General features: G+C 51.1%; 1 protein-coding gene across 7 annotated transcripts in view; it reads right to left on the reverse strand.

Moving 5' to 3' along the window:
- SGMS1 (sphingomyelin synthase 1) overlaps positions 1 to 19330 on the reverse strand; it is a 262265-nt gene that overhangs the window by 229405 nt on the left and 13530 nt on the right. For 4 of the 7 annotated variants that reach the window (XM_019794256.2, XM_019794258.2, XM_034662375.1 and 1 more), the window contains exon 1: positions 18138 to 18230. The exons of 1 other annotated variant lie outside the window; for it this stretch is intronic. The gene's annotated coding sequence lies outside the window, so the exon portion shown is untranslated. Of the gene's footprint in view, positions 1 to 18137; positions 18335 to 19330 lie in introns of those variants that run through there. 2 more of the 7 variants (XM_034662374.1, XM_034662377.1) reach the window with 2 other exon arrangements.

Genomic DNA, 19330 nt, shown 5'->3' on the forward strand with positions numbered 1-19330 from the left:
AAACCAATTGAAATCATCTTGTATAAGAGGCTCTTTTTATGGATCTGGTCTCCTATGCAATCTGTCCCACACTGCTCGGGGTTACGGTTCCCAGGATCTGGGGACGCAGGGGTTCTGATTACACTCACGTATGCTTCGGGACGAAGGCACTGACAGTCTTCCTCCAAGTGCCACCGGCGGCACCAAGGATGGCTCCCAGGGCTCTCGCAGCAGCCCTGACACCGGACCTGCCAGCAAGGGGACCAAGGGAGGCCGAGAGGCTGGCCCGAAAGACATGCAGGCTCCACCCAGGGCCCTGTGAGACTCTAGGCCTCAGGCCACGTGCGAGAACCTGTGGTCCAACCAGACATCAAAGTGCACAACACAAGACCCTTGCACCCACACACACTCCTGCTCTTACCGCTTGAGCACGAACCTGAGCGCTTACGACAGCCTGAGACAGTGCACTAGAACGCTGGGTTCAGGTGGTTAGAGACCCACACAGGGAGAAACGATGCAGCACTGTGTGAAACAGAAAATACAGCCCACCAGGAAGTGAGCAGTGTGTAAGTCAGGGCTGTGCTCACTTCTGGGGGGAAGGGAGAGCGGCAGGGTTGGAAGGGCACACGTGCCTCTAGAAGACTGGGAAAGTCTACATCTTAACCTGGGAGGTGGACACCTGGATTTACCTGGCGATGGTGAATTTCTGTTCTCTGTAATTTAACGGAAGTGCACCATTTTTCTAAACGCTAAACAGGGCTTCACGGCAAGCCCAGAGCTCTGTTGGCACTCTTGGGGAGTGCCCGTCCCCTGGCACCTCGCTCATGGGGGGCAGGGGAAGGGTTAGTGCAGCTACTTTCCCCCTTCCCTCAATGGACTTTCAACGGTGTTTACTCTTTACGGTTTTCTTTTTGCCAGCTTTCCAGTAAACAAGCAAGGCGCTTACATACTGTTGCCCTACCCTTCTCTTCTCTCCCAACGAGCCCTGAAGGGCAGAAATTGTCCCACTCAGTAGCCCTGGGCTTAGCACAGTGTCTGGCACGAGAAGACACACAGGAGGTATCTGGAGAACACACAAAAACAACAGTCAGTCTCTAAAAACTGTGCCCTAAGAAGATGCTTGCACAAAACCACGAGTCCCACGCCGTCCATGCGGACACCAGGCAAAGCTGACGACCGCGTCACCTGCTGCAGGCAGCATGGCCTTCTGCCACATCTGCTTGAGAGCCACAGGCCGCACACATCGGGCTGGAGATTGAGAAAGGCCTCGTCCCCACTGCCAGCTGTCACGTCAAAGATACACCTAGGTAAGCAGTTCAGGGCATGGGTTTGGGAGTCAGGCATAAGCAGATTAACGCCCCAGTTCTACCATCCACCAAGCAAGTCACTTCGTGAACCCTTCATTCTGCCACAAGGTGCCACGTGCTGGGAACGGCATGGCATCCTCCTCCTGAGCCCCAAGCTGGCTTTGCTGGCTGCCTTCCTCCTCTTCCTCTGGGAGTCATGCAGAAGTTAAGCTGCCGCGGCATCCAGCACCTTGTCTCCTCGTTGGGGTGAGCACGACTGGGATGGGCGCCTACCCATCACGGAGCTGAGAGGAAGCCAGGACATCCCCTCGACCCCCCACGATCCCACGACCCCCCACTGGCGGCACGCCGTGTGTGCGCATGTCCCTGAGGCTGGCACCATCAGATTCTTGGAAACCAGAGGACCGCAGATTTATTAGACTCCTCTGCGTTCACGGCAGTTTAACAAACCTTTACTAAAGGTCCACTGTGTGCGAGACGCTCTGCTCTGAGTTTGTAGCTTAAAGTCATAACAAACGGAGAGAGTACAGTTCGAATCCAACTGACCCATTTGTAATTCAGGCTTGAAAATTTTATTTCTAAATGATCACTTTGTGAGTACTCTGGGTTCTACACAATATACTCGAGTAGCACAAAAACCCAAAGGCTCAGAGGCACGGCCTACTAACCAGAAGCGAACCACACACAGGTTCTGTTTGGCCTGCAGGCCTGCTGGTGTTAACGCTTCCAGTCAGTTCCTTAAAACTCTGGATTTCTATTAGGGTTGGAAGATCTGGCTGCCCACCCCCCAACGTGGGCTACCACATGGTGACGTGGGCCGGGTTCCAGCAACATCGGCTCCCGGGTAAGGGACGCGCGGCTTTCCAATGGGTCACAGGGACCAGGCTCTGCCATTCTTTAATATCCAACCTACTTCGCCAATTTGTCACCTGCCTGGCCCCCCGAGACACTCGACTGGGATTTCTGCTTCAGATATACCACAAAGTGGGCTTTAAAAAACAGATGCACCTGGGTGGCGCAGTCGTTAAGTGTCTGCCTTTGGCTCAGGGCGTGATCCCAGTGTTCTGGGATTGAGCCCCACGTCAGGCTTTTCTGCTGGGAGCCTGCTTCTTCCTCTCCCACTCCCCCTGCTTGTGTTCCCTCTCTCGCTGGCTGTCTCTCTCTGTCAAATAAAAATAAATAAATAAATAAATAAAACAAAACAACAACAACAAAAAAAAACAGATGCACACACACTTATTTCAAATGCTCCCAAGTTTCCTTTTTCCACAGGGAGGAAACGCGGGAAGACATCCTTTCCCACTTCAAACACTCCCTGAATCTTAGACTTTCCAGAAATAGTCAATGTCTAAACTACAGTATCTCTTAGTTCATCGTTACATTGTGTATTTAAATGTTTGCCTTTAGGAAATCATGAAATGGCGTTATGCCTCCCCACCCTCTTCACGCTGGCACGCACCTATCAGGAATGGGGAGGGGGCCAGGGACGTGAGACTTGTTCACTCGGGAACAAGATTGTTCAAACGCTTTTGCCTTGACCATCACATTCCTGGAACATAGCAAACATCTTCATTTCGTGAGCAAAGAGCACCTGGTACTGTAAAAGCAATATTTTTAAACAGCGATATATACATATTTCTATTTCCTCCAAATGTCCTTTTCCTCCCATTAAAAGGAAGCAGATAAAATTCCTCACACTTTTTGTTCTTACATGGCCCCAAAAAGAGCTTGAAAATAATGCTGCTCAGTTACTCTTGGTGAATGTTCGAATGAAGGAAGGAATGAGCGAAGGAGCAAATATACCAAAGACACGATACCAGTATCTGCAAGCCAGAGGAGCCACAGGACCCCGTGCCGTCTACACCCCAGGGCCCCGAGCTGCTGCCCCTCCCGTTATACCCCACCACGTCCATCTCATTCATAACCCCCGGCCGCTGCTTCCTCACCTTTACTGAGAAAATACTGACACAAAACCCTCCACCTGCAGTCCCGGCTTCCCCCTCGCCTATGTGAGTATAGACTCTTGGGTGCACTGAGGCGGAATCTCTGTGTCCAGGACAAGCAGGTGCTGCCTGGGACACCTACAGACACAGCAGTGACATGAATGGGAAGTCTGTGTGTTTGGGGGAGAGATGAACAGTAAGGATGCCGGGAAATGGGCGCAGAGGACAGCAGAAAGGGTAGAGGTTCTGGAGTAAACAGCAGGCTCTTTTCCAGCCAGGAGCAACAAAACATGGTGGTAACAGTGGGGGCTCTGGAGTCGAGTGGGTCTGGGGTCAGGGCTGACTGAGACACTGTGAGGCACCCTGGCCAACAACTGGCCCTCCCGGGGTCTCCTGGCCCCTCAGAGGATGCTGGACCCCCACAAAGCAGCCTGGTGGCCAGGCCTCGTGGCGCCCCACACCCAGGGCACCACCATGGCAGCAACGGCGGTGACCCTGTGCGTGGCTCGCTCTCAGGGTTTTCTGCTGACCTAGGAACACAGGGCTCTATTTCTTAAAATAGTCTTACACTAGCCAAGCCTTGCAAACTGTGAGAAGATGCCAGGAAAACTGTGGGAAATTCTTTGAGACTCCTGGCCTCTCCTTCCCAGAAGGAAGCTCAGGAGCAATGGGAGGTACTGTCTTCAGAGTCTTTACTACTTGAGCCAGCCCTCCTCACCTGCAGCAGCGGTCACTCTAGCGTCGGGGAGTCTCAGGCCCCCAGCAGCACAGCTGGGTAAGAGCTGGAGTTTGGTCATAGAAAATCACGTCCATCCTGTTATCGAGCCTCAGGTAAACCCCTACAGCGTTAATGACTTGAAGGAAATGGGCATTCCTTCGGACTTCAACTATTCTGAACTTAATATTTTAATAAGCCAGAAAAAACTCAGCATAACCTGGGCCCTTATAAGTAGAGCTCATGCCACTGCATTACACTAGAAATTCTTTTTAAAAGTGAAAATCAGGGCACCTGGGTGGCTCAGTCCGTCGAGCATCTAACTTTTGAATTTGGCTAAGACCGTGACCTCGGGGTCCTGGGATTGAGCCCCGCATCGGGCTCTGCACTCAGCACGGAGTCTGCTTGTCCCTCTGCCGCTTCCCCTGCTCATGTGCGCACACGTGCTCTCTCTCTCTCTCTAAAATAAATAAATAAATCTTTTTAAAATAAATGGAGATAAAGACCCAGTGAGTGTGCTAACAGCCCTGTGCCCAGTGTTCCCAGGTAGGGTCCTAACGACAGCATTCTGGGGGCCCCTCCGGTCTCGGCCACTTCTCAGAAAAGTGCTAAAAGGAACTGCTCTGCCCACAACGCTTCTGGACAAGCTCACTGCCAAAACCGGCTTCGCCTCTGGCAGGAATTCATCCAGTCCAACTGCACACGTCAGTCATCTCTTGCTGACCCAGGTTTTGATCAAATTACTGAGAAAAGTGGAAAAATGAATGTCTGCCTCATAAACGCAGTTTGTTTCGTGACAAATCCTCCCACCCTCGTGGAAAGAACAGTAAACATACAAACATAAAAAGGTCAAGAAAGACCTGTGGATGAGGCCATTCTGCCAGGGCCCAGGCAGCCCACATGCCCCGCCCTAGAGAAACGTCATGTCCATTTCAACAGCTGAGACTTTAAGAGAACGCACTGAATATGAGGAAAAGACAAAGACTTAAGAGTCAGAAGAAAAAGAACTAAAAGAAGCAAATGAGAACCTGGACGCAATTCAAACAAGCCCAGCATTGTCTCCATTTCTCTACAGCAAGCAATGTTGGGTCTGGGAGGGTTGTACGTGGAGGGCACTGAACAAGCCCAGTACCTCTCAGTGCTGGGGTGTCGCTGTAACAAACAGTATACAACAGAGCGGTAACATCTGAAGCATATTCGGCTCCTACCATGTGTCAGGTACGTACACACGTGTACGTATGTGCAGAGAGCAGAGAAAGAAAAATCTACCTATTAACACAGACATACAACCCACATACATACACACATATTATACATATATATGTATAAAATCTCATTTAATCTCTAAATAACCCTGAAGCAAACAACATCCCCAATTTACAGATGAGAAAACCAGGATTTACACACACACACACACACACACACACACACACACACAATTTAAAGAACAGGTTCCACTGCTAAAACCAAGACTGTGACCTTGCCAGAATTAGTAATAAACAGTACTGCAGAGAATGCCCATTTGTTTGTTAATTTTTTAAATGAAATATAAACAAGTTGTAGATGTCTGCCAGTTGGAAAGAGACCCTTTTTGTTCTGCTCTTCTCCACTAGTTCTGTATAAGCTCTTGTCCTATCCCTCCTCGTTCTCCTTCTCTCTTGGTGTGCGTGGTTATAAACCACAGGACCTGCCTCCATCACTGACGCAGAATGTAGCCCAGAGCTTGGAACGTTAACACAGAACCTTCCAGAAAGCTCTAGGGCCCACACTTGACCTGGAAAGTGATGGCCCACACATGGGCAAAAACACTTCCAGTGCCTTCTTAAGGGCTTTTCTATGTTCTACAGAAAACCCAATGAAAAATACGGCAAAGGAGTATAACCATTCATCTCGAAAAACACACGCTTCTGATCTTCCCAGGGCTGTTTGGCTCCCAGGGGCCCAGCCCCATTCCGCTCCCGGCTGAGCACCACCGTCCACTAGACTACCACCTCAGGGCCATCACACTTCCCACGTTAGGGACCGCAGGACCCCCGGAGGCCGAGTGGGAGCTGGTAACCCCACCAACCAGCCAGCACTCTCACTGGGCCCCAGCTTCTGACCCAAGGGACGCCCCACAAGAAGCAGCTCACTCCGCAGGTAAGATCCCACCTCTTTGAACAGAAACGTGGCCAGTTCGCCCCCGTTATGGATTCAGCAGCAAATCTCTCAATTACACGTGGCCTCGGTTACAACCGTGGCCTCCACAAAAGGCACCGGATACCAGGGTCTTGCAGGAGAAGCCAGCAACCTCTGAAACCCCTCACCGAGGACCCTGATCTCAGAGCCCCTCAGCCTCCCCCGTCCCCTCTCTCCTTCCAGCGGCCACCACAGCTGCAGCTGGAGGAACACAGGCCTTTAAGCAGAATCGCCGAATTCCATAAATGCCCCCCTTTCTTCTCCTCCCCCTCTGAGAGCAGGGGGTGTCCCACAATGGACAGAATATTTCATTCATGCTCTGTCTGAACAGCAATTTTTTTCCACGGGGAAGAAACAAAGTGGTGAAAATTCCCAACCCGATGAGGGGGCCTATTCACAACAATCTGAAATCACAAACGACAAAGCTGCAGTCTGTCTCAGACAGGTTCTGCATCACAGAATCATCTAGCTCAGAAGCGCACTCTGCCTGTCCCCACATCACCGTTCCTGGCGTCCCTCGCTACACTGCAGCACACACGTGTGACACACTCTTCCCAGTCCCGCTCTGTGCAACACAAACCGTAATCCGTACATGCACCAGGTGCAACATCACGGCCACAGAGCGGCATTCTGCATGATGGTTGCCCTGTGGCCACATAATCGAAATCACTTGGAAGCTGTAAATGTCCCGTTCCTCCCGCACTCTTCTTTAGCCACCGACAAACACCGCGCAGAGCCAGGGCCTCACGCCCCGGGAGCAAGCTCGCTCTGGCCAACACCCGAAACCGAGTTTCCTGCAAAGAAGAGCTGCAGGTCTGCTTTTAATAAAAAAATTAAATTCAACTTAATTTAAAAAGAAAAGGTTTATTTTCCTTTGCTGACCCTCAGAATTTGACAAAAGTCTTTCGGAAGCCTGAGGGCTGCTTCAGCGAGGCTGGCGGTAAGTGAGGAGTACTGGGCTCAGACTTGGGCCAGAGCTTTGCTGGCAGGCTCTGATCCTCAGTGAGGAAGACAGAACTCAGGACACCGCCTGTGCACTGGCCAGCTCACCTTCGTCATGTGCAGGGTGCCCTTGGCTCCACAAGCTCCGGTCCCTGCCCGAGTCACAGACACAGCTCCAAGAGCTCCCTCACTCCCAGCCACGTGAGGACACAAGGAGACGGCCTGGGGAGGCACGAGGGAGACACAGAAGGACGCGGAGGAAGAGAGGGCTTGCTGGTTTCATGGAAAGGGTCCCTTCGTAACCTGCAAGACTCCACAATGTGTTCATAGTCGCTGTTGTTAAAAACTCAGCAAACAAGCAGGCATCTCTGCAGGACTGGGCTTCCCCTCCGTTTTAGGTCCACCTCAAGACAAAAATGAAAAGGACCCTGAAATGGTTGGCAGCTTTAATAATAAGTAAGAGACTCTCTAAGCTTCAGAAATCTCTGAATCTGACTTCCTCCAAGGTTTACGGAGCAATCGAAAGGCAATGCTTTTAAGCAGAAAGCAGCGTCTGGGTTTTGCTGAAGAGGAGAAGTGAGTGTCTCGGCAAGCTTCCACGGTCAGCAAGGAGGCGGGGAGGCCTTCCGTTCGTCCATCTCCAGGGGGTGAAGTCAGCAGGGATGAGCCACAGGTCCCCTAAGGCCGTTATCTCCTGCCACCAGGGCCAGAAGCAACCCTGGGGTTATCACTAGGTGGCATTCATGGCTTGGGGGGGGGGGTGCTCCACAGAGGACACGTCCAACACGGAGGGAGGACACAAAGCAGCTGCATGTGTCACCACAATGGCCACATCGTGAAATAATCCAAGGTCATTGGCCTCTATTAAAAGAACCACACTGCCCTCCTCAAAACGGCTTAATTTCGCCAGAGATCTGCTCAGAATAAGGTTCCTTTTTTACCAGAGTTTTTGACGGACCCTCCAACGATCTGAGTGTGAGGGCTTCTTGTTGAAGCACTTACTAGGGGTCACAACCACAAACACAGCCTCCCTCTCCAGGTCGCATTTCTGTCTGGTCTGTCTGGCCCGCGGGAGTGCCCTTTGTGGGTGGTCAAGGACAAATGGCATTAAAGCCTGTTATTCCACTTTCCATGTAAGAAGGCTTAATGTGTCAGCTGCATTTTAATCTAAGGATTATTATGTGCTTACGCTTGGAAAATTCCTTTTAGAAACATCAATAAAGATTTTTTTTTTTTTAAGGATTCTTATCTTTTGTCTCGAAGCCTACTTATAAATTCACTGGTATTTTACATCTGAGACGAAAGCCTTTCACTAAGGAGAGGAGGCAGGTACTGCAGAGCTACGGGGAAAGCCGGGGTCTCGGCTGAGACCATCGAAACACACGACACGCCTTACCAGTAAGAGAAGGCCGGTGAAGGCTCACGGCCGCGGGCTGCTGGGCGAACACCCACGCTGCCAGCCCTGCCCTGCAGTTCAGCGACGTGTCCACGCTAACCTCCTATCAAAGGCAGTGACGTGAATGCACAGAGTTAGTTCGCCTGCCTCCTAAAGCCCCCAAACAAGAACAATTCATGCTTTTTAAGCAGAAAGCCACAGGGACAGAGACAACAGGAGAGGTTCAAAGTTCTGACTGTTGAGAGCTGGATGGCAGGTGCTGGAAACAGACGTGGCGGACGCAGAAGCCCAATCCTCCCGTTTGTGAAGCCTCACTCTCCGGCATGAGCAGACATTCGAGGATCACCAGGCACACAGACCAGTATCTAACACAAAAGCCAGAAACGGGAGGGGAAAGAAAGCAGCATAACAGAAATTAAATAATGTGGGGGGGGGGGACTTCAAAAAGAAGGAAAAACCATAGGATTCACCCCTCAGAGAACTAAGAGAAAATGCTCTGTCCTGAATTCACAAGATTCTACAAAACAGAAGCATCCAGAGAACTGCCACCAGGAAAAACAGAGGTGTCAGAAAATAAAACCATAAAACATGAAACTGTTAACAGAAGATGAGATAGTGAAATGGAGAAACTATTCCACGAAAAAATGGGAGCACAGCTAAAGAAGCCACAGGACAGGCGAGCCCGCAATGACAGAAACGTCAGAGGGAAGACCAGAGAAGATGGAGGGGAGGTCAGTACTGACTTCGAGAAAATTTCCAAAAACGAAGGACATGAGTTTCCAGCCTGAAGGTGCCCATGTGGATCTCAGCACAATAAATGAAAAGAGACCCTCCCCACTAAGGAATGTCACCACAAAATTTCAGAACCCTGAAGATAAAGAGAAGAACTAAGAGTCCAAGAGAAAAGGAAAAGTCGGCCCAAGAAGGTGCTGGGCATCGGAAGGCCTGAGGCTTCTCTCCATCTGCACCGGAAGCCAGAGGACACCATGCAAGCCCTCCCTGCTCTGAGGTTCACAGACGTACAAGCAGGAATTCTACACCCAGCCAGACCATCAACTAAATACGAACGTGACACTCTCAGTCACAAAACGATTCCAAAGTCCTGCCTGCCGTGTAATTTGTTAGGAAGGTTCCAGAAGACCTGGTCCACCACAACAAGGGAGTAAATCAAGAAAGGAGAGAACACGAAGTGAGGGAAACACAGAAGCCACTCCAGGAGGAGGATCAAAGAAACCCAGAGCAGTGCTGAACGAAGAGCCCGTGTCGGGCTGTGGTGTCCAGCAGCCCTGAAGGGCAGCTGTCTGGGCCGCACCGGACACGAGCCTCCAGCACAGACTCTGTCCACAAGATAAAACTGATAAAATACCTCACATCTTAAGATACTGGGGGGAGATTCACATGGAAGGCCAATTAGTGATCAGTACAGACATTTGTTCAAACAACACAATTACTCGGGCGCCCGGGTGGCTCCGGCGGTTGAGCGTCCAACTTTTGGTTTCAGCTCAAGTCATGACCTCAGAGGCTGTGAGACTGAGCCCCGAGTTGGGCTCCGTGCTCAGCGGGGAGTCTGCTTGAGACTCTCTCTCCCTCCGGCCCTCCCACTGCTCTCTTTCTTGCGCTCTCTCTCTCTCCGTCTCTAAAATTAGAAAAAAAAAGTTTTTTTTTTAATATAAAAACACAAGACAATGATTAAATCCAAGAAAAACAAAATCCATGTGCAGGAAAGTTCAAGTAAGCCACGTAGACTACACAGCAGCCTTGCCTCACCTGTGGGGGATGGGTGCCAAGACCCCAGCAGGTGCCTGAAAGTTCAGACAGCACGGAACCCGACACCCCATGTGTTCTCCTACACACGCACACCTAGGGTAAGGTGTAATTTCTAAATCAGGCACAGTGAGAGATTAACAACAAGAACTCCTACTAAAGTGGAACAATCATAGCAATAGACGGTAATGAAAGTTAAGGGCGTGTGGTGTCTCTCTCTCTCTCTCTCACAATACCTCGCTGCACTGCACCCAGACTTCTGGTGACGGTGCGAGATGATAAAGCGCCCGCGGGATGAGAGGAAGCGAGGGGATGACGCAGGTGCAGTGGCCCAGCGCGAGGCGACGACAGACCTGCCGACCTCTTGGAGGAGGAGCATCGGCCCCTGGACCACAGCTGAACGCGGACACGGGCGACGACCATGAGCGCATCCGCGACTCCTGCTCACGTGGTAGAAGATAAATAAACAGCAAACAAGAGCGGGGGCGGGGGAGGGCACCGGCATAAAGGGGACACGAGGCGCTGTGGGACTCCCTAACCCCCTTACGAATCAAGCTCGTACAGCTTCAGTAAAAACAAACACTAACCCAAACACAGAGGAGTGGTCTCCTGTGCACTTAGTCCGTCAACCTCGTACCACCTGCAGACTTACAGAATACCTCCCCATGTGTCTAATCCCTTTTACCAAACTCTGCAAGTCAGGCTACCCCCTTTGTACAGGTGAAGGGAGTCAAGGAACTTGACCAAGCGACACGGAGGGACGAGGTGGCAGAGGTGGGGGCAGAAAGCACGCACGCCCAGGTGTGTTCACAGTTTATGGTTTGGCCGCCGTGAATGACGTGGGTGAGGGTCTAGACGGGGATGAGTCAGTCAGGTTTTGGACCTCGGCGGTTCTCAAACTTGAGGGTGCCTAAGAATCGCCTGGTGCTGCATTTACGTGAGGCATCCGGAGGAGTCGAATTTGCAGAAGCAGAAAGTACAGTGGTATCATCAGGTGGCGGGGGAGGAGGGTGGATAGGTACAGTTTCAGCTTTGCAAGATGAAGCCTTCTGGGGATCTGTTTCACGACAAAGAGAATCAACATAACTGAACTGTATGCTCAAAAATGGTCAAGATGGTAGCTTTCATGTTCTATGTTTGCTTCAATTAAACCAGAAGCAGCATCACCTGGAAGGCTCCTTAAAACAGGGATCGCCAGACCTCACCCCACAGGGCGCCATCCAGTAGGTCTGCCTAGGACTGAAGAATGTCTACGCCTGGGCACCTGGGTGGCTCAGTCGGTTAAGAGTCTGCCTTCCGCTCAGGTCATGACCTTTGAGTCCCAGGATCGAGCCCTGCCTGGGGCTCCCTGCTCAGCAGGGGGTCTGCTTCTTCCCCTGCCTCTGCCCCTCCCCCCCACTCATGCTCTGTCTCTCTCTCTCAAATAAATAAATTAAATCTTGGGCGGGGGGGAGAATGTCTACCCCTGACACATGACCAAGTGACGCTGAGGCTGCTGTTCCGGAAACCAACTTGAAGAATCACTGTTCTGCTTCAAAGGTTCTAAGATCCCAGACAAAGAAAAGAAGAGGACAGGGAGGAGGCTGGGGAGGTTATGGACCCCGACAGGGCACACTTTGAAAGTCCTCAGGGGGACTCCATCCCCCAGGCAGCTGGAGCACCCCAGGATGGACCGGCCCCCACCAACGGACGGTACAGTGTGTGTGAGCCATACAAGCGAGCCTGTGGCCACTCGGCGACACGCAGGCTGGGCCGCAGTGTGGTCATCGGCAGGATAAGGGCAGGGCGTCATGGAGAATACCAAGGAGGACAATCGCCACAAGCACTTTGTTGCTGATATTCCGGAAACAGGGCCCAGCGGGATCTATAAAAAGGGGTCATGTTAAGACAGTGAAGAAACTACTAATATTCAATCCCGGACGACTTAGCATGGCAAAAAAGCTCCCAAGGAACCGAACAAAGTAAGTAGGATTAAATCTCAGAACCTCTTATGATTCCCACAAGCATTTGGCAAACCGAGGGTCGTTTCTACAGAATTAGTAGCTAATCCCTTTATTCTCTCAACGGGTTCTTCTTTGGAATATAAATGTCATTGTAAAACCAGGTGTTGGAATCAACACTCAAAACAGCACCGCCTTCGTCTAAAGAGACAATAGAACGCAGCGTGTTCAGACACAGGAGGTCACCCAGGGGTCAGAGCTTGAATTCCTGAAGACATCCACACGGTAAACAACTTCTCAAAAGAAACCCGAACTGAAGACAAAGGCACAGTTCAGACACATTTGTTCACTCAAGAAGTATCTGAGCACCTCCCACGCGCCAGGCAGCGAGCAGCAGGGGAGCACAGGCCAAGGCCGCTGTGGGGCCAAGCGCGTGAGTCTGCAGCGAGGCCAGCTTTGGAAATTTTGAGCAGCACCGTGTTTCTCCAAAAGCCCTGCAGGGAGTCCCCGAATTGCAGTCCCCACCGTGTCTTCCCTTGCATGGACAGCAGCACATTTGGGGCATATTACAGATTACCCGCAGTGATACTCTAACTTTCCAGTGTCCTGAGTCCACAGTAAGTACAAAGAAATCATTGTCTTTGTCCTCAGAAAGCAGCATGACCCTCCTCAGACGTCTGGGTCATACCAAGGNAAGGTCTGCCCCCCCCCACCCCCCCCCCCCCCCGCCTCCAGGGCAAGCCTCCTTCAGGAGGTCAATCTGAATAATTTCTCCATAAGACATTCTTCTCAACGCTGTGGGATGATATTCTTAATGAAGAAACTGGTGAGGCAGCATTCTGGGGTGGCCCAAGCCTCTCTGCAACGGAAGCCATGTCCTCACACCACGCTGCAGGGCCAAGTCACCTCCGGGCCGCACACATCTTATCAGGCACTGTTCTAAGTACCTAGCACATAGCCATCAACTCAGCCCCTCCCAGAGCCCTCGCGGGTATACCTTCATCTCTGCGGCACAGCTGAGGAGACTAGGGCACACAAGGGGATAAGGAATGTGTCTAAAATCGTCTGTGGCTAATAACTGAACCCATGCAACCTGGCCCCGGCATCTGGGTTCTTAATCACTTCTCTACCCCGCCTTCCTGATGCTCTTCTCAGGCCACACAAGAGAACACACCCAAAACTGCTTTGCAAACATAAAAAGGTGCATTTATTACCATCATTATTGTCGTCATCATCATCATCGCAGCACCCACGGATGCTGCGGGAAACCAGCCCGATTTCTGGAGGGAAGTGTCCCGCACTGCCGGACTCAGGGCTTCATCCTCAGCTAAACACGCGCTGACCTTGGGCTCTTGGCACGAAGTACACGACCCAGTCAGGACAGCCGCTTGGCCCAGTCCCAGTGAGGCCCCAGCACTAGTGTCCCGGAGGATCCCTGCAACAGTGTGGACCTGAAGCTGCTGGGGGCTCCCGCCTGCAGCCTGAGAACGGCCGTCAGCTGCTGCCTGAGTCAACAACGCTTTCACCGACAGGCACTTCAGCTTGGGTTTACTTGCGACCAAGAGTCATCCTGAGACTCGTTCTAAACCACAACTGGCTCCTACCACGTGATCCTCGTGTGCACGTTAGCACTGACCCCTCTCCAGACGCAAAACCAGGGACTGAGGAAGTCAAGTTTAATGAGCTGGCCTTGACCAATTAAAGGCCCCTGAGGCTGGAGTTCTGGGCCAAAGAGCTCCCATTAGAAGGACAGAAGTCCAGTTTTTCTAACACCACAGATGAGGTAATTTGGCCTCTCATCAAATTTGTTTCAGAAAACTTTCTTTTTAGCCACTTCAGTTAAGCCTACGGTTTCCAGTTTCGTGAGGAAAACAACAGTCGGTCTTCTCAATTCTCATTTTTCATTTTTCCCTAATTCTGCACCACTATAAAAAAATTACTAAAATGAAGACTAGGATTGAATCTGTAAAAACATTTTAAACACAAAAACATAAAGTCTGAATGGATACATAGCATTTCATCCTACAAAGAAGAGCTACACCTTAACTTCATTAATTACGGCAACAAAACCAAACCGTGCAGAGTTTGGCCCCCGTTCGTGAACTCCTCCCCACACCAGCTAACGCTCGTCTCTGTGGTTCCCGCAGGCAGCCCACCCGACGGGCTCCGATTTCAGGGGAAAGCACCGTCACCCACATCACTGCCCCAGAAGGTGGCCAGGAGCGTCCCACCCGATGTCAGATAGCTCCTAAGGCAAGGAGCACACAGTGCCAGGACTTCATGCCTTCTCCCACCTTCACATTATCACACGCAGCTGACCAGCTGTGACTACAATCCAGATGCTCAACCTCCCTCCACCTTCCTAAAGGACGGCTCGGGCTGCAAGAAGGGTCTGCGGAGAGGAGTTGAGGCGTTTCCTGTCTGTGTGTCGGAGGACAGCCTGGGGTGACGATGGGGCAGTGCCTCACACCCATTCACCATCTACGAGCACACATGAAAATGCCCGTGGGCTTAAAACAACATTAAAAAGTTTCACCTGTCATGATCTCCCATTAAGAAAAAACAAACTTTTACAGCCTCACCTGAGCAAACAGATAAGCGTGCCACCACAGATAGATGAACCTGTTACACCACATTCCAAACTTTATTACCTTGTATGCCGTTCTTCCGGTTGAGTTTTATTATGTTACTCGTGTAGCCTGAGAGGGGAGGTCTGCTTGGCTTGCTCTGAAGAGCACGTCAAAGCTCACAGCCCAGTCCAGATGCGCTGCCTTCCAGAGTCTGCGGTCACCACGTGGAAGCAGTCAGGACTCTCAGACACACTGAGACACACGGCCATGGCTATCCAGATCGTAGTACATTTGCCTTACAGCTGACGTAACCATTACATTATGGAAAGTGCTTACCAAATTTATAAAATTAAGAAACACAACCCACATACACTCGTTTACAGCTGAGTCTGTGCTCATGCATTTCCACGTTATGCTTCTGCTCTGATGCACAGAAGCACAACCCTGGAGTGAGCTCCAAGGTCATGGAGCCCCTTGTAAGTTCCACAAGGGCGAGAGCCTACATGACTACCGCCATCTTATCCCTGACACGCAGTAGCTTCTCGGGAAATATTCGCTGGACAAATAAAGGCATTCACATTAAAATGAACGGGCTCAGACGATTTCCAGACCACAGCAGTTATCACTACTATGCCCTTGCTTTTATGAAGTGCAGCAGGAGTCGGCAAACATTTTGCAAAGCACCCGGTGGTAAACATGTCGGGTCTTGCGGGCCATACGATCACTCCTCGAACTAGAGACCCTGGTCTCTTCACAACTGCTCGATTCTGCAGCACAAAAGCAGTCACAGATGAACCATCAACAAATGAACATGACGGCGTTTGAATAAAACTTTATTTACAAAAACCAAATTTAGCCATTAACACATGCAAATCCCACAGGGACAACGAACATTCTATTCCCTGAAGGTTCGAAGTCAGTAGGCTTGCCGAATTCAGCCAGACACATTTTATTGGGTCAGAAACTGGGCAGTGCATATGTACTTGTCCTCCACAGTGCCCATCCCCCCTTACTGAGCAAGCCCCCGACTCCAGTCCCAGTACAGGCCCGGCCCACACAAGCCTCTGTGTCTACACGATCAACTCCACGGCACAACTGGTTTCCAGGATGTGGCCCACGCCCACACCTGTGAGCCCACCCCCACCCACAGGTGGTCCAGAGCAAGCCCCTCACCTTCCCAGCTGAACATCGAATACCAGCACCTAATGAACTTTAAATATTCACTGGTGGCCTGTGGTTTGATCTGTTCTGCACGGTCCCCCCTGAGGGGTGCAGAAAGAGTACCCGTGGCAGAGAAGAGGGTGAGAAAACATGTGCCGGAGGGGAACGAGGTGCAACGTGCCGAGTCCCAGGAAGAGCAGCAGGAATCACTGAGAAACCACACACAGTTCTCCCAGCCTGCCTGCCCCCAGCACGTCACAGGGCAGCAGAAACTGGACACCCAGGACTGCCTCTACCATAGCCACGAGGATAAAACCCTGTGTAATCCTCATTTCTACTGGGGGAACCCCCACCAAGACTACCTGCATCTAAGAGAAGAAACTGGTTTATTCTCACACAATGCAACACTCCGTAGCAGTGAGAAGGACACTCCGTCACTGTGCAACAACGTACCACACTGCTGACTGAGAAAAGCCAGACACAAAACAGTACAACCCGCGTCATACGTCACACACGCACACACAGAACAACAGGCAAAATGCAATTATGCTCTTAGAAGCCCAGGGAGCAGCCACCCAGGAGCAAGGTGCTGTCTGGTGTCCAGAAGGGGGCATGAGGCTGTGGTGGAAACGCTCTGCTTCTTGATCCGGGTGCTGGTCACAGGGGAGCGCTCGGTCTGTGACTTTATACTGAGCTGTCTACTTAACAAGACCGCACTTTCTGTACGCGCACCCCGGTTCAACGGAGAAAAAACCATTACCCCGGGCCAGAGGGCGAACGGACGCCCCCACACAGGGCCCCAGACACCTTTCTCTTCTCCATCTGTCAAAGCCTTTTTGCCTCAAGGGGAGCCCCAATCCCTCCCCCTCCTCAACTTTTCCATGCCTAACCAGAGGCCACAAAGTAGAAAACCAAACTAGACCTACAACTCCCATCACGCTCTTCCGGAATGCTGGTGCCTTTCAAAGAAATCTCACTATGTTCTAAATAAGACACAAGAATCTAAGAAGCCTCCACTGCCCTCTGGGGCTCACTTACATAGAGGCTTCTTCTCAAATGATGCTCTAAACGGGCAACTGTAGCTCCTGAACTTCTATGAAGAAATGCCTGGATTCCCAGGGCCTGTTGAGGGAGACCCCATCCACTCGCAGCGGAGAGCAGCCCGTGGGACGGCGCACGGCCACTGCGCTGAACCACTGAGCGGTAGCAAGTGACTGCATGACTGGTCGTGATGTGTCACCATCAGCAACTCTCATCAGAGCTGAACACATCTAGAGATTTCGTGGGAAGTTTCAATTCGGGTAGTCAAAACATGGCGCTGGGAATCACTGTGAATGTCTTGAATGTTTTAATACAGTAACCTCAACTTGACACGACCGCGTATGCCTGGCACATTCTCCTGGGAGTTCAGGTTAAAAACTCAGTGAAGACCTTCGATCCCGTTCAAGCACAGAGACCAGTCTACTTGTGAATGCTGCCAGGGGACCCCAGCCCCAGGGGCGCAGACGGGCAGAGCACGCAGAATGACGAAAACATGGTCATCCTCTCATGCAGAACACACGGGCAGGTGCAAATCCCAATCCTTTATAGGCAAACGATCCTCATATCAAACAAAGTCATACTGCCCATCTGTCCACTAAATAAATCACTGCTTAAAGATTTTTAAATCCTGACTTGATTTACATCGGCTATGAAGGGATCATAAATCCAAAATTACCCCTCTTAATAGGAAATTACAACTGCTTTTAATTAAATGATTCTATATCACAAAGTTTATGAATGTTCTAAAACGCCTCTCAGGGGAAAACATCCGTATTTTTAGAAGTTACATCCTGAAAAGAGTTTAGGATAAAATGTCACGATGCCTGCAACTTACTTTTACTTTCCACGCCTCAGTAGGAAAATGTGCAAGCCCTCAAACACACACACACACAGGTGCACTCGCACACGCATGCACGCACACAGGCACACACACGCACACTCGCACACACAGGTGCACACGCATACACACAGGTACACGCACACATGCAGGTGCATGCACACACAGGTGCACACGCACACACATACGCACACTTGCGCGCACACAGGTGCACACACAGGTACGCGCACACACTATGTGGCAAAATGCTAACAAGTGCTCAATGTAGGCGGTGGATACACAGGCGCTCACTGCACGTTCTTTTAACTCTTCCACATGTCTGAAATTTTTAGGATAAAAAGTCGCACAGAAATCTTGACTCACTCTCAAGCGGATGGCCGTCTTCTTTCTCCTAATGAAAAGCAAATGGCTAAATATGCCCAGGGGCGTGTTCAAGGCTGTTCATGCTCCCTCACCCTGCAAGCATAAGCGAAACAACATGTTACCACCAAGGATTTTTATTAAATTAGAGCTATTTCAGTTGAGAAATGTTCTTCAAATATGACAAACCTCCAGATTAAAAAGTTGCTCTAACTAGTTGGTTTTAAGCAAGGAGAAAATTGAAAAGAGGGCAAACTGAGCGACTGCATCCCGAATGTGGGGAACAACCACTAGCCTCACCCACTCTAGGAACTTCTCGTAACTCACATCGATCTCACAGCAGCGACACGTGGCGTCACCCAAACCTCCACTCAAAAAAGAAGGGGAGCTTCCAGGGCCGAAGCGCGACTGTGGATTTCTGAGGCCCCACGTGAGGCCCCCGTGCACCCTCGGAACCACGCCAGACTGCTGGGCCTCCCAGGTCCCCAGGAAGACCCACCACGCACCCAGTGACAGCCCGTGCTCTGGGGCTGTCACCCAGCATGGCCCGCGCGTCACCCTGGTACCGCGCCCACCACACCTCCCGTGCAGGCTTCCATCCTCCCACAGCCTGCGATGGCCGCAGAGCTGCCGGTTCCCTCTTCCGGAGGAGGCAGCTACGTGTCAGAGACGATGTATGACAAGGACACTCAACTAGAGGACACCAGGGATGAAACCTCTATTAGATCCTCCGACCCCAAGCTCAAGACGTGGCTCACCATAACAGGTGGCGCCCCCACCCCATGTGACGCTCTCCTGAAAACCAACCTCCAGGCCAAGAGGTCAAACATATTCACATGCCACCTGGGGGGGGAGGGTGCACTGCACTTTGTTCCCTGAAGAAGAATCGCTCTTGGGGCACCTGGGGGGCTCCGTCAGTTGAGCATCTGCCTTGGGCTCAGGTCATGATCTTGGGGTCCTGGGATTGAGGCCCACATCGGGCTCCCTGCTCAGCGGGAAGCCTGTTTCTCCCTCTGCCCCTCCACCCCACCCCTACTTATGCTCTCTCTCTCTCTCTAAAATAGATAAAACCTTTTAAAAAAATAATAATCATTCTTAATACTACCATTAATACTCTAATTATGATTACCAATTCTATAACTATTACTAGTAATTATACTTCCCTTTTAAACACAATAACCCTTAATGTAATTTTG

The sequence above is a fragment of the Ailuropoda melanoleuca genome, chromosome 6, assembly GCF_002007445.2.
Source record: "Ailuropoda melanoleuca isolate Jingjing chromosome 6, ASM200744v2, whole genome shotgun sequence".
Taxonomy (NCBI): Eukaryota; Metazoa; Chordata; class Mammalia; order Carnivora; family Ursidae; genus Ailuropoda; species Ailuropoda melanoleuca.